This window comes from Miniopterus natalensis, chromosome 1 (genome assembly GCF_054644295.1).
Source record: "Miniopterus natalensis isolate mMinNat1 chromosome 1, mMinNat1.hap1, whole genome shotgun sequence".
Classification (NCBI taxonomy): domain Eukaryota; kingdom Metazoa; phylum Chordata; class Mammalia; order Chiroptera; family Miniopteridae; genus Miniopterus; species Miniopterus natalensis.
In genome coordinates, this window is record NC_142081.1 from 176,617,424 (window position 1) to 176,631,674 (window position 14,251).

The window sequence follows — 14,251 nt, forward strand, 5'->3', positions numbered from 1 at the left end:
GGTTATGCAGGGTTTTATTTACATGAGGTTTGTATAACTCCTGTCTTTCAATTGAATTACTGTAGCAACTATTCTTTCGTCCCTTTTCAACAATGCATTTAACTCACCACATTTTCAAGCCCTCACTTCCTTCTTACTTGGTTTAGATGCCATGGTTCATTACTATAATTCCTCCTCTGCATATATCCTCAGCAACCTTGCTATTTGCTCCCTAAATACATTTTAATAAGTAAATAATAAATAAATTTTGGGTGTTCCCAAAAATGTATACCATTTTGAATAATTATAAAGGCAGTGTTTATTAAAATGCATTTCATTTTCAAAATGTAATAGAATCTACAACTGTCAGCTGTTAAAGTGTGTATACATGTTTTGGGGATACCCTGTAGATGAATGTGACTAGAGGAAACCCCACTTGTTTCACTTTAATTATATTTCTATATCTTAAATGTTAAATGTTTCCTCTGTATGGCCCTTTGTTATTTTTATTTTTTTTAATTTATTGATATGAGAAAGAGAGAGAGAGAGTGTGTGAGAGAGAAACATTGATTTGTTGTTCCATTTATTTATGCATTCATTTGTTGTTTCTTGTATGTGCCTTGACCAGGGATCAAATCCACAGCCTTGGTGTATTGGGATGATGCTCTAACCAACTGAGCTACCCAGCCAGGGCTTTGGTACTGCCTTTTGAATCTTACTACATTATCAACTAAATTTGCTTTCACGTGTTTTGAGATGATTATGCTACACCATTTCTTCACTCCTCAAATCTCTAATGTTCCTTTCTCATTTCTTACTGTTAGTTGATGAATTTTCTTTTTATTTCATTGAAAAATAGAACATCTCGAAGAAAAATGTTTTATATTCCCACCACCAGATCTACCAATCTACATGCATCTTTATAATATATACACACGCACACACATATATACTTTGCATTCCTTCTTGTCCCCGTCTCCTCTCCTCTCCAAAGTCAGTCCTGCCCCTTGCATAGCCATTGTGTTCCTTTTGGCCTATTATTCATATTGGCATATAAACATGTTTCAGTATCTTCTATCTTAAAAACCCTTTGATTCAACATCACTCTGCAGTTATGGCCCATTTTTCTGTTGCAAAAATTATTGAAAGAGTTGTCTATTGTTTCCACCTCCGATTTATCACTACCCATTCTTTTTCTTACATTCCAGTCCAGATTTAATCATTGTATTCACCAAGACCATCTTGGTTAAATCAGCTCCCACAATGGTCTACATCCAGTGGTCAATTCTTAGTCATCATTGTACTCAAACTCACAGGTCTTTGGTTACCACTAATCTCCTCCAGCCCCTGTGTTGAAGCACTTACTCCACTAGGCTTCTGGAGTAGTATACATGCTGGGTTTTTTTGTTCTTATGGGTTTTTTCCCCTGCCTCACTGGTGGCTTCTTCTCAGTCTCTTTGGCTGGCCTTTCTTCTTCTCAACATCAAATCTCTTCTTGATCTCTAGTCAGTCACTTGCCAGATAATCTCATTTCATTGCATAGCTTTAAAATCTAATGACTCCTGCCTGGCCCGGCGTGGCTCAATGGTTGAGCATTGGCCTAGGATCCAGGAGATCATGGTTCCATTCCTGGTCAGGACACATGCCGGGTTGCGGGCTCGATCCCCAGTTGGGGGCATGCAGGAAGCAGCCGATCAATGACTCTCTCATCATTGATGTTTCTATCTCTCTCTCCCTCTTCCTTCCTCTCTGAAATCAACAAAGATATAAAAAAAAAATCTAATGACTCCCAAATTCCCATCTCCCATCTAACACTCTCCCCTGAGCTTTTAACATATATATTCAACATATACTTAATACTTTTCATTTGATTTTTAATATAATATTCTCACACATAGTATATCTGAAGCCAAACCCTTAACTCCCATCCTGTTCTTCCTCCAGACTTCCTTGTCTTTATAGCAGGAACCACAGATTACCAAATTGCTCAGTCTCAAAATGAACAGTCTGTCTTCATCTCACTTTTAATTTCTCGCCCAACATCTAATCCATCAAAAAGCCCTATTGACTCTATAATCAAAATGTATCCCATATTCAACCATAATTACCTGAAATTATGTTATTTACTTACTTTTTTGCTTTCTATCTCTAGACACTTTGAGGCCAGAGACCTTGTTTGTATACAACAGTTCCTGACAAAGAATAGAATGAGTAAATGAATGAAGTTGTGATTGGGTATCTATCACTGTAGTAAACAAGTCAACCAAGGCTGCAGCCCGAATAAAAACTACATTAGGAATGGGGCGGGGAGACAGACAGTAAACAAGTAAATAAAAATTAAGGCAATTACAGAATTATGAGAAGAATGCTAAGGTAGGAACAAGTAGAAAAGAAGCTAAAACAGTAATAAATGTTAGATTTGTGTAGGTTATAATCCATTAATGGGCCTGTTAATGAAGCAGCGAGTTGTCTTTTAAGCTCTTGCTTTCTACTTGCCGAGACAGTCGTACCAACTCCTAGTTTAAAGAAGATGAAGCAAGAATCTAGTTGATGGTCATGAGTCTCTGAAACATCACCTTATTTCTTAGAGGTATATGTCTGCCATGGACTTAAACTTTTACCTTTTAGAAAGTGCTTTTACTAAAAAAAAGTTATAGGTAAAAATTGCTCTAAATTCGGGTTGTATGTTGAGACTTCTCTATGCAGAAAAAGATCACACATGAAAAAGGTTTGATTTTTTTTTTTTACTGTAAAAATTATAACATCAGTATAAACAAACAGCCACTACATGAAATACTAAATATTTCCTAACAGTAATAAATAAGTTCTTTTAAAACTTCCTAATGGTAGAATTATGACTTATCTAAGAATTAATGTAGAAATAAATATTGATGATGTCTATGAAAATAATTATAAAATATTAGAGGCACTTTTTAATACTACAATATATGCTATACCCCAGGATGAGAAAAGTGTATTTTGTAAAAGACTATCCCTAAAATGAATATATAGGTTTAATGTAATTCCAATTAAAATTCTAGGAGTATTTTTCCTTAAATGTTGGCAGTGATTTTAAGGTTAATCTGAAAACATAAGAAAATATGAACTGAAAAATTGGAAACAATATAAAAATTTATTATAATAGGCAGTGAGTTAAAATCAATTATTTTTCATCTATGGCTGAATACTAGGGAACTATGAAAATATTTTGGAAGACTTATAACATGAGAAAATTCATGTATTAAATTTTTATAACTTTGATATTTACTGAGGACTTACTGTGAATTGACCTAGATGCTTTATATTATTTACTCATTTAAACTTCACAATAATTCTATGAAGTGCTAGTATCATCACCTCTATTTTAGAGATGAGGCCCAGCGTTATTCAGCCAATAACAAGGATTTGAATCCAAGAAGCTTGAATCCAGAGTCCAAAAACACAACATAGCACTGCCTATTACTGAGCAAAAAATCTCATTACATCTTCATGGCTATCAACGTGTCTACTATTTATTCTACTCAGATTTATCCTTTCCCCTTGACCTTGGCCAATACTAGACAGAGCCAAAAGCTTTACCTGCCAGGGAAAAAGAATACAATAAGAAAACAGCAGAAGAATCAAGAATTACTAAGGGGACTAACGTGACACTTGCATCACTCCTGGTTACCTTTCTGAACTCTTGTTCAAATAAACTATGCATTATCAGATCTAGTTAGCATTAGGATAGAAAAATCTCACAAAATATAGGCCACTTCCCCCATTCCCAGTAGTGTGTGCATTATTTGGATTTGTGTGAATTGGAGGTATTTTTCTTTTTAAATAAATGGTGACATTTATTTATGCTCAGTAGGGTGTGTTACAGAACAGAAGATAAAGCGAAAGGAAGCACACTTAGGGTATACAACTAGAAATACTATGTCTTTTTGGTTTAATAGATCCTGGCAAACTTTTTCACTTTCCCTTTTGCTCAAACTTTCTAATTCTGTTATCTGAGAATGTAACACTTTTCTAGTTTTCTGTCTTTACTGGTTGGATGAAAGTTACAGATTACGTGTTAAGGGTAAATGGCACATTTAGAGTCAAGAGGTGGCCTTCATTTCTACAGGAATGATTGGGCACATGTGCTGAAAATAAAAGTCCTGAATTACTCAGACTCAAGTGCCCCAGTTCACAACAGTTTAACTAGGGCATTGGCCTTTACAACATTTGATGACAGATGCTTTTCTACTCTCCTCTGATTCCCAGTGAAGAATGCCAACTAAAATCACATTGACAATCTCCTGTTTTGCTTTCTCTTTTTTTTTTAGAACACTTTAGGTTCTATTCTGTTTCTCAGTGACACGAACAAAGATCTATAGCTTTGAAAATCAGTTTTCATTTTTGAGAAGTCTAAGATGATCTTAAGTGCGTGTTCTGGGACCCAAATTTCCACGTGTGGATGGAGGGAAGGAGGGAAAGGTTCCCATACCACCAGCAAGCAATTCGTGGATACCAGCAGGCTGCGCAAGAATTAACTCAGTTCAGACACAGTCTACCCAGCGATAGCACCAGATTCCACAGGTTAACAGTCCTACAAGACTGTTCACCTACCCCCAACCAGCCCACTTCAGACACCACTCCCAAACCCAGGTTGTTAACTGTCCTTCTGAACTTGGCAGACTGGCTATAAATTGGAGGTTCCCACAACCCCTCTTTGGGTTCCTTAATTTGCTAGAGTAGCTCGCAGAACTCAGAGAAACACTTTACTTACTGAATTACCAGTTTATTTTAAAAGGACATGATAAAATACCCAGCTGGTATTTCTCAGTGGTTGAGCAGCGACCCAGGAACTGAGAGGTCACTGGTTCAATTCCTGGTCAGGGCACATGCCCAGGTTGTGGGCTTGGTCCCCGGTAGGGGGCATGCAGGAGACAGCAGATCAATGATGTGTCTCATTGATGTTTCTCGTTGATGTTTCTATCTCTCTATCCCTCTCTCTTCCTCTCTCTAAAAAATCAGTAAAAACATTTTAAAAAAGGACATGATAAATGATACAGATAAGCATTCAGGTGGAAGAGATGTATAGGGCAAAGCATGGGGAAAGGGCCCAGAGCTTCCGTGCCCTCCCCATGTGTTCACCAACTGGAAAGCCCTCTGCACCTCTTCCTGGGTCTGTGTGGAAGCTCTATTGCACGGGCATGACTGATTAAATCCTTGGCCATTTGGCAGCTGCTTCACTCTCCAGCCCCTCTCCCCCTGGAGATGGAGGGGAGAAGTGGGACTGAAAGCTCCAACCTTCTAATCACATGGTTGGTTCTCCAAACAACCGGGATTCTTAGGTGAGTTCCAAAGGTCACCTCATTAACATGACGAAAGACATCATTATTGCTCTCTCAACACTTAAAAAGTGCCAAAGACTTTAGGAGCTCTGGGCCAGAAATGGAGACTAAGACCAAATATGTATCTATCATTTTAAATCATAGTATCATAGGGTTTTAAAATATTATTTTAAAAAGCCAATCAGTCTATGCCCCAGAGAATCCATGATGTTGGTGACCAAATATATATTTTGAGAAAAAAATATATATAACAAAAGAGCACTTAGAAATACTCAAGGAAACAAGAGGAGATTCAAATAATAGAATGCTATGTAGCTGAGGCTATACCTGCTAAACTAGACTTTCTCTCTGACAAGGCCTATGTTCTCTGGTCTCTTCCATTATGCCCTTTACCCAAGCTTGGTCCTCCTACCTTAAGGTTGATTCTGTGATCTATCCTACATCCTTTTCATAGATATTATTTTCTTTTTATAGTAACCAGAGTCAAATTCTGTTTTTTGCAATCAAGAACTCCCAAGGTATTAGTAAACTAATGACCACTTCCTTAATTTGGTATCACCAAACCTCGGGAGTGCAAATTAGGTTATCATAATATAGAAAGGTTAAATAAGTGTTTTCTTTATGCTGTTGGAGACAACCATTGTACTGTCTGTAGTGCTCACATGCAGAACACCAAGTACCTAAACTGTCTCTGTAGAGGTATCGCTACTCAAAACACATGCAAAAAGTGGGACTTGGAACTGTAATTTGGAGAGGAGACTTAATAACTAAAGTATAAATCCCAGACTCTGGGGATGAATTGAGAACATGGGTTTTTATCTGTCCCACCAGCAAACCTGAGACTATTTGATGCTGTATATTGTGTTACTGAGGGACGAGCCACGCTAGAATGAAAGCAGCTTGTGCAAGGATCATGTGAAATATTTCTGAGCGGTGAAAACCTGGGCTGGGGCAGAGGAAGAGCAGTCAGAGTGAAAAGTCCGCACCACTTCAGCCACTGCATGAAAGCACTACAGTGAGATCACTACCTAAATAGGCATTACAACCAGTACTGCCTCTTAAAATGCGGGAACTAGGGAATTCATTCTTATTTAATAGAAAGTACGTTCCTTGTAGATAAATGAGCATTCTGAACTTCCCTGGAGCAGTCATTGACAGACCAGTGAGAGAAGCAGGTACGGGCACAGCAAGGTTGTTCTAGTGTCAAGTGTATTGAAGGAACTTTTATAGAATCCTTTCAAATTTCTTGGATTCTCAAGATTGTTTGTAGAGGCCCCAAAATGCTGTTTAGTTTTCTATGTTTGATATTCTTTATTTGTGCACAGAGACTGGATGGAGTGAGTCCAGAAAATATATAGAATATGCAAAGATATTTTTATTCCTAGCATTATCTTTGTAAACACTGACTACAATAGCACTTATTTTATGTATGTATATTTGGGTATGACCCTGGGCTTGTCTCTCTGCAAGTAATCATAGAGCCTGGTGTAATATTTTGCTTACAAAAACCTAAACCCTATTTATCTGCCCTGAGTCATGAGTGATATTAAGAAATAATGCTTAATTAAAACAGTAAATCAGAAACAGAAACAACTCCTTGATGAATGATATACATTCATGTTTACCTATTGCTATTAGAAATACCATTTCCAGGGAGATTTGCCGAGTTAAGTTCCCTTCAGCACAAACTTTTCAATAAGTTTTTCATTATTTAGAAACTGATTATATAAAACCCTCCCATAGCCATAAGTATTTGCTTAAACATTATATGTTCATAGGTGATTATATGAAAATAATGAGAGATCCTATTTACTAATCTTTGCTCTCATAGTTTAATCTAGAGATGGCTCCTTTTAATTTGAGCACAGTGAACTAATCCAGAATCTTTTCCAACTATCATCAGAAGCATCCTGAATCATGTGCATAGCTTCTCAGAACTACAGAACTAGCAGCCGTTTGGTTATGAAAGGTTTTTCTCCAAAGTGACCTAAAGCCACCGATACCAGGCTCCACCAGCCCCAGAGTATGGGCCCCAGGGTATGGCCAATAGGTATGGGCCCTTGGAGTTCTTTTCAAACTTTTCCACTCTGGCTTTCCACTTTTTTTCCTTCCATGGGTAGAAGGAGAAAAAAAAACATTATATATGTATACAATAGGCGTGAAGGAAGTATCTAAAACACATATATTGGGCACCAATTATATTTCAGTGTTTTATATTGAATGTCTCATTTTACCATCAGAAAAAGCAACGAGACTGATAATGAAAAATATGAACTAAGAGAGTACCATACCCTTTTTATATGCTCCCATGGAACCCTGTGTCTGTCTACCACTTTTGCAGGTATTAGAAATTCCTGTTTATTTGTCTACACCTTCAGTGGAATTAAGTGTCTTGAGGATACTGATTATATTAATTTTCTAGGGCTGCCATCACAAAGTTCCACAGACTGGGTGTCTTAAAAAGCAGAAATTTATTTTCTCACCATTCTGGAGGCTAGAAGTCCAAGATCAAGGTGACAGCAAGTTCGGTTTCTTCTGAGACCTTGCATTGGTGTGCAGGTAGCTGCCTTCTCCCTGTGTCCTCACATGTTCTTTCCTTGGTCTGTGTTTTCTGTGCCCCAATCTCCTCCTCTTATAAGGACACCAGTCATATTGGATCAGTGCCCACCCATATGACCTCATCTTGCCTGAATTATCTCTTTAAAGGCCCTTTCTCCAAATATAGTCATATTCTGAAATACTAGGGTCTACGACTTCAATATATAATCATTTTTATATGCTCACCAAAAAGTTAATACTTGTTTCTATCATGCCGCCTGTTTATCCAAGTAATTTTTTACTTCTTCCTCAATTTGCTAAGAATGACTATTATTCATACCCCCTGGAGACACTCTCCCACCCTGCCCCTTGTATAGGATGTACCAGAAAATACGGCTGCTGTCAACAGCTCCTTCCCTATCTGTATCCATGTGCTACGCCCCGTCTTGAATCTGGGCTCCTTGTGACTAGTTTGACCAATATAATGTGAAGGAAATGGCACTGTGCCAGTTCTGAGCCCAGCCTTCGAGAGGACTGGCTGCTTCTGCCTCCTGACTTTTGAAGCCTTGATCCACCTGTAAGAAGTTCAAGTTCCTCTGTTGGACTAAGATGCCACAGGAAGGAGCACTGAGGGGCTAGACATGTTAGGAAGGTATCTTGGGCAGATAGCTTTTACCTTGAGAATATGTTGGTGAGAACTCTAGTAGTATTGTCCCTTTCTTGACGCTGTCCTTCGAGCCATAACTACCTCTGTGCTCATCTGAGTTCACTGAAGCCCCTGCCCCCATGTACCCACCTGGGGATGGGTAGATTACCATCGCCTTAGAGAACTGCTTTGCACCAACTAGCCCAGTACGTAGAGTAGGCAGTGAGTGCAGTCTTGTCTTCTGTCCTTTCCGAAGAGGTCAGCCAACTCTGTCCAAAAGGAACTAAACGATTTAATAAAATTAATGCATTTTTAAGGGCAAACTCTTGCACTTTTAACATAAAACCAGTTTCACATAATTTGAAATCTATTCACTGGGGCAACCATCCACAGAATGGTTCTCAAATATTCTTGAACCTGAAATGCCTATTAAGGTACAATTGGCACTGTCAACATTCCTTGCACAATTTTAATGAGAAAAAAAATTGAAAGCACACTTCTCCGTACAACCAGTCATTAATCACTGTAATGATAGCAGGGAAGTAAATTAACGATACTATAACCTCTCACCCTTCAGAAGCTAAGTAATCATAAAGGTACCACAGGAAAATTGGTTACATCTGAACACATTTTTTAAGGAGTGATGATAATTAAAAATGTTAAAAGTCTAAGAGTTTGTGGGGTTTTTTAAGTTAAAAAGAGAAACATTCTGAGAACTTCAAACTTGGAGGCAGTGCCACCATTCTCATCTTTCCCCACCATCACTTTCTGAATGTTGCTCAGGTCGTGCCTACCCTTTCCTTCTTGCCACTCCCTCCTCCAGGGGACCCCTTTGCATCCACTGAGGACTTAGGACTCTATTGCATCCTACTCTTTTTTATATTAATTTATTGAATTGAGACAGAGGGAGGAAGAGAGAGTGAAACATCAATTTTCTGCTCCACTCGTTCATGCACTCAGTTTATTCTTGTATGTGCCCTGACTGGGGATTGAACCCACAACCTTGGTATATAGGGGTGACACTCCAATCAACTGAGCCACCCAGCCAGGGCTGTGCTGCTCTTTTCTCAGAGGACCTGCATACCCATGTGGATAGTGTGTCTGGCGCTCCATCCTCTGAATCCCTGATGACTCCAGCAGCCTTGATTTCTCCTCCATTGAGAATCCTACTACCGCAGCCACACTCTGGTCTTTGCTGTTCCATCTCAAAAGAAAAAATCATTAGCATTCTCAGTTTCTCAATTCTCTCCTTTTCTTTCAGTATTATTTTCCCATCCCAAGACATTTCACTCTTGTTTCTTTCAAGGCCAGATATCATGGTGTCTCACATTCTCAACTCCCTCAGGCCTTTCCCTTCTGCTGACTTGCTTTGCTGAGCTGCTTACAGCCGTAGATCAATACAAACTCCTGGCTTCCCAATTTCCTTCTTGTCCTTATGGGAGCTGCTGGAAAACTAGAGGATCATACAACCATATTGATTAGTTTGATTTCAAGTTAATAAACTCATATCAAATGGGTTCTCACAGCAACTCAATTTTTATAAAAGTAAAACATGTTTATATTAGAACTCATAAAAGCAAAGAAAAAATAACAAAATTTTGGGGGGGAAAGGCAATCATATCATTACACAGAAAAACTGTAATTAAGATTTTGGTGCTTTTCCTTTCAATTTCATTTCTATATATGTAACAGACAAAATGTTCACATTCTTTTACAAAATGTCCTTAATATTATAAAATGTACTTAGTTCATGTCATGGAATTTATTTCCAACGTCCCATTTTCAATGACTTAACAATATTCCCCCTTGTAAACATATGTGAACATAAACAATGAAGTCACTGATGTCGAAGAGCCCAACCTAAGGTGGATTTGGGAGACCACGGGGGAAGTCAGGCTTACTTAGGGCCACGCTGGGATAAGACTTGAGATTTTGAGCTTTTTTGTTGTTGTTCTACCTGCAAGACTACGATCTAAATCTTACTGCCCTGTTTTCATGCCAACACCTGCTCGAACCAACCCAGCCCTCTTTAGACTAGTCAGAAAGCTGTGTCAGCCGTTGGAGACATTTCAGCACAACCGTGGCTCGTGCTTTTGTAAGCTCCAGCTGCCTTTGTCTTCTCTGGAGCACACTTCAGGTTACTCCTGAATCTGTGACTCCCAGATCCGAACCCTTAAAGACCCCAAATCAACTTTTGTTTGCTTTACAACCTTAGTCCTTTATTCTTTGACATAGGCTGCAATTTATTTTTAACTTTGCTTTACTGGTAATATTTAGGTTGTCACTGACCAGCAACTCAAATTTTTTTCTCTACAATGAAATCCTAAAGATAGAAACTGGGAACTAAAGAAAATAGCCGTTTTTAAGGACCTTGATGTGCTTTGACAAGTCATCAAGGTCCTTAGAACCTTGAGAACAATAGATGCCAGTAACAGTGGAAGTAACCACTGTGGGTCCTGTACTGGGCACACAGAGTAGCTTATATAAAAGTTGTACTGATAGCACCTAAAAATGTTTGTTAATATAAGTGACCAAACATTTGATCTCTTTGGTTACTGGTAAGGTTAAACTTTTCACTTTATAAGTTTTTGGTACCTATTATTTTATGAATAATAAAAAGAAGACATTGGCTCCCCAGTGTTCCACTCTACATTTTCTAAGTAATCATTTAAACTATTCCTGACCATCTTACCCCTCATTCCTCTTAATCACTTTTAATTTTCACTGTTTTCCAGTAGCCACCCATTCTAATTCCATACCTTTCCAATTTTGCTTCCATAGTTTAGTTTACATCAAGTCTACTTGGCAAAAATATCTTTTCTTCTCCATCCCCATACTCTGTCTTATGTACTGTGCTGGTTTGTTTATCAAAGACTCAGAATCATTTTTCTCTTGGAATCATTTTTCCTTTTGTGTGTTACTTTGTATCACATGAGCTAGAAACCTGAAAATTGTATTTACCAAAGTTCCACCAACAGAATCCCAGGTAAGATTCCCACAGGTGCCTCGTGCGAAATGTCAAAGGCTGAAGCGCAGCAGAAGCATTGTTCCTCCTAAGCCAAGGTGGGCAAGTGTGGGCTTCGGCAGAAGGCAGACATGAGGCCTTCCAGCCTTCTGGGTATTCTCCTACCCGTCATTCAATTTGATGCTACAAGAGGCTGAGATTATCACTGGCATTTTCACACAATTTTCATATAAATTGAGTTCTTGAATGCTAGAGGCTTCCCTGCTAGGAGTCCAGCTCCAGACCCAAATCCTATGTGATCTTTCAGGTTGGATCACAGCCAAGAAGCTTTGCCAAGCAGGCCCCCTAGGGAAAGCTACCTTCCATCCTCATGTCAGATTTGTTGCACAGTCAGGGAATTGGCGTTCTCTAGAGGGAATGAAGTCAAGGAGGCAGGTTCCTTTGGGCCAGCTCTGCTTCTACACATATATCTAAGGGCACCTTATCAGGGGACCTTGGGCATCTCTGCACTTTCCAGGTACTGTACTTCCTTGTCTGAGACTTTATTAGGGGCCTTGCCTTAGGCACTTTCTCCACTTTGACTTTAACCTTTCCACTGCTAGCTCAGCCCCAAGTTCCTCCCACCAGTTCATGGATCCATAAAGATGTGCTCCTCGTAGCGATATGATCCCTGCCATCTGCAAGGCATCCACCTGCCCCCTGCCCAGTGCTGTTCTATGGGGGAAAGTGGAACACTGGGGAGCCAATGTCTTCTTTTGTCCCTCACTTGCACTGTCACAGCAAGTGAATAAGAGCTTGACTTTTAATTTCAGTCTGACTTGTTGTCCAATTCACCACATTACATCTGATTCCTGGCCCAGCCCTGGGCTCTAATAACCTGATTTAAATCCCTTCCCACATCAAATATCGAGAGTTGTTCCTTTTGTTCTGATAGAACCCTTTCTGATACACTTACCTAGTGTTTCTTCTGTTTCTTTTACTTCCAGGACAGACACTGACTTCCTTTGTGAATTTCCATGTCTTCAGATAGATTGGGAAATGGATTGGAAAGTTCCTATAATCATATTGTTAGAAACATAGGAGATCTGATGCACTAATGTTTAGAGAGGATATAGGTAAAACTGAGACTTGTTCGTGCAACACTTATCCCCAACCCTTTCCCTGCACGTAGAGCCTAAATTTTATTCTGGCCTTATGTCCAAGGTTCCCCATGTGCTTTGGTAAATCCTTATGGTTCTAGGCCAGCTGATTATCAGGTCCTGTAAACTTTGGCAATGATGGATTTTAGTTTGGGCATGTTACCCAAATAAGGCCGGGGAGATAGGAAGCAATGTCTGAAACCTGGGAAATGTTTCTGAGTTCTTAAACACAAAGACAAGTAGAGATAGTCACTTTTCCTGCCTCCCTTCTACTGGCATAAGAATATTTGATGCCAAGAGCCGTAGACATGTTACACAAATGAATTAGCTGACTAGCTGATTGTGACAGAGTAGGAAGATGGCAAAAACTTGGGCTGTTGCTGATGACTTTGCGCTGCTAAATTAGTAACCCTGGAGTTTCCCTTGCTCAGGCTTGTTCTGTGAACTAATAAAATCCCCTTATTTGTCATTTGAGTGGGTTTTTTGTTGTGTCAGGCCTCATTTAGACCTGTACTACCTTTCTATCTCTATTTCTTTCAGTTTCTCTTTCCTCTGCATTTTTAATTTTTGGTTATATCCTGTCTTATTTACATTTTTATAATGGGATATCCTGGCTGAAATTTGACCACAGATTTGGGAAACTTTGAGTAATAGCTGGGGAAAAATAAAACAAACATTTTCTGCCCCTCAAGAGCTGGAGGTATCAACAATCTTTAGAAACACATTATCCTTAGTTTAAAAAAGGTAAATAATTGCTATGGGTATTTTATTTGTATAAATGCACAGGCAGTGCACACCTGATATTTGTGTGAAAAATAGAAGAAGAAAAAAAGTCAGCTCTTTTAAACTGAAAATTCTCTTTCTGTAATGCAAGTTTTTGTTTTGGATGAGTCAGTGCTATGCTTTGGTAGTTTTCAGGGGGACAGGGGGATACTTAATGTGAAAGTGGGATAATTTTTCCCCTACTCCCCCCCACCCTGTGGGGGTATTGAGTGCACTCCATGTATAGTTTTGCATATCCTTGTGGAGATATTTATCTGTGTGGGTGTGTGACAACTAGGCGCTCACAAAGGGATAGGAGCTGAGACACAGAGAAGAACACGAGGGACCTGGGGCCTGGACTTCACCTCAGTCTGAAGGACAGAGTGCAAAATAATTGGTCTGAAAATACAACTTGCCATGAGAACAATCATATTTTCTGATTTTTAAGGCTATCATGATGCTTTCAGAACGCCACTCTCTGATAAGGTGTTTCTCTTAATGCAGAACCTCTGCCTATATCCCTGAGTTTGCAAACTGAATGCCGCTAGAACCTGCTGAAGCCCGAATGAGAGCTGCGGTGATCGCATCGACCAGCATGCCTTTTAGACAGTGCATTCCCTGTGTGCTGATGACCCTGTTGGCAGGTATCCCTATGTTTGAATTATGAATAGTACTTAGATGAGAAGTTGCTCCCTTATCTGTGAGCTGCATTTCAGTGAGGCTATTATAAATGTAGGTTTAGGCTCGGTCACCTGTGGTGTCCATTGAGAATGAGGCAGAGTGCCCTCCTCCACACCATTTGGGATTAGCATCAATGCTGCCCCTCTGCCAAAGGATTCTCATTTTTTCTGCAGGGTATTGATACCAGATAATGCTGATAGGAAGTGTACTTTCAATAGTC